This window comes from Contarinia nasturtii, unplaced genomic scaffold (assembly GCF_009176525.2).
Source record: "Contarinia nasturtii isolate CC-2019 unplaced genomic scaffold, AAFC_CNas_1.1 Cnas_scaffold_1408, whole genome shotgun sequence".
Classification (NCBI taxonomy): Eukaryota; Metazoa; Arthropoda; class Insecta; order Diptera; family Cecidomyiidae; genus Contarinia; species Contarinia nasturtii.
The window spans coordinates 11,059-13,263 of record NW_022198745.1 but is presented as its reverse complement, the minus strand read 5'-3'; positions in this window follow the sequence as shown (position 1 = coordinate 13,263).

The window sequence follows — 2,205 nt, the reverse complement described above, 5'->3', positions numbered from 1 at the left end:
TTTTTTTGCAGAAAACCGGTAGTCAAGATTACATTTCGGTAGTCAAGAATTTCAAATAAAATTTAAAGAAAAAACCAAAAAATCATTTAACGACAAAATAAATTTAACATTTTAAGTTGCTCGCGACATCAGCCAATATCTCACAAACTATAACTCGCGAGCGGAGCGCCGGTTGGTATGCTTAAAGAAATCGTTAGTCAACAGAAATGTTTCGGTAGTTAAAGCAAATCCTTATTTTATGCTCTGTAAAAGATGACACCATTTATTTGGATCTACGTGTTCGACTTTTAGTGTGAAAATCGAAATATTGTGATTTCTGTCACATGCGTTGTGTCACAAATTCAAATGATAACATTTTTGCGAGTCACTAAAATTATGTAGAAGAATTTTTATAATTTCGGTCATTTTCTATGGAAAGCCTTTTCAGATTTTCGATTAAAATCATTTTTGTGCATTTTTCAATATTTTGTTCACAATATGTCCACCAGATGTCTTAACGAAAATCTAAAGTCATATTTGTGATTCACAAATTAATCACTAAAATTCTGCATCATTATTGTAGATTTTCATTTTTTGCTTTCATTCCAAAGATCCAGGCGCTCAGCGACAAAATATTTACACTGTCACTCATATGCAATAACAATAAAATTGTTTACAATAAGCTAGAGTCGTGCATGTCGTATATGTAGATTGTAGATTGGGATAGTTTGAAAAAGCGACCGAACAGATGTTAGGAAGGGCAAAAAAATACTTTGTCCTAAACCGATGTTCGCATAAAATATTATTTTAATCAAACAAATTGTTTTGTAGTATATTCTTTCATCCTTCTACTAATCGTTGTTTTGAATTTAGAAGTAGCGTTGTATTGAGGTTTGAACCACAGCAATGAAATCCCTACTACCGTGCTAGATGGTCTCGACACGAGTGGACGGATTTTTAAATTTATTTGAACGACGCCATGTTACTATACTTGTCCATTACAACGTACATGTAACAGAAGAAACACACAGTCCATGTCCACGCTATTGGACATAAACGATTTGAACCGTCAATGTGAACTAGATCAAGTATAGAACTTTACATAGGATCAGAGCATATACTGAGCATAGATATATATCCGGGATATTTTGTGAGTATCCGATATTTATCGCAGCCAGACATTATAATGGAGTGAAAACAATAGAAGTGATTGTTATAGGTCTAAGTATAAAACCATTTACATTACTACAATCACTATAACAATAACTTCTATTGTTTTTACTCTATTTCAAAGTCTGGCTCCAATGAATATCGGATACTGACAAAATATCCAGGATATATATCTATGCTTAGTATATGCTCTGCATAGGATCATATACGATGAATATGGATTACACAGTCTGTTTCAAAATACCGTCACCAATGTCGACACCATTTGACATCAAAATTTTGACAGTAAAAATATGTGTTATTGTTGTTGTCGTTTCATTGCTGTGGTTTGAACAACTACCAGACGTACATTTTCCATACAAAATGTCATCAAATTTTTTAAATGAAGTACAAAATTTGTACTGAACTACTGAACTGAAACTTAAATTCATCCGATTCGGAATAAATATTGATTATTTTTTCATTTTTTCAGTTATATTTTACAAAAAAAAAAACATATTTAATTCAATATCTATTATGTTAAAACAATAATTTTCGTCATATAAAATCAATGAAATTTGAAAAAAGAAAAAAAAAAATTTTTTTCATTGAATTTGCATGGAAAATGTACGTCGGACCTCATAACAGGCGGGCTGAAAAGTTCGTATCGTTTTATAGTGAAACACATTTTTTTGGCAAAATTCAATTTTATTATTCAACATAGTTGCCTTCGAGGGCGATACAGCGATTATAGCGATCTTCCAATTTTTCGATACCATTTTTATAGTACGATTTCTCTTTATCCTCAAAATAGGCCTCTGTTTCGGCTATTACTTGTTCATTGGTGCTAAATTTCTTTCCGGCGAGCATTCTTTTGAGATCTGCGAACAGGAAATAGTCGCTGGGGGCCAGATCTGGAGAATATGGTGGATGAGGAAGCAATTCGAAACCCAATTCGTACAATTTTGCCATCGTTTTGATCGATTTGTGACAGGGTGCATTGTCTTGATGAAACAAGATTTTTTTTCTCAACATATGCGGCCGTTTTTTTGCGATTTCATCCTTCAAACGCAACAA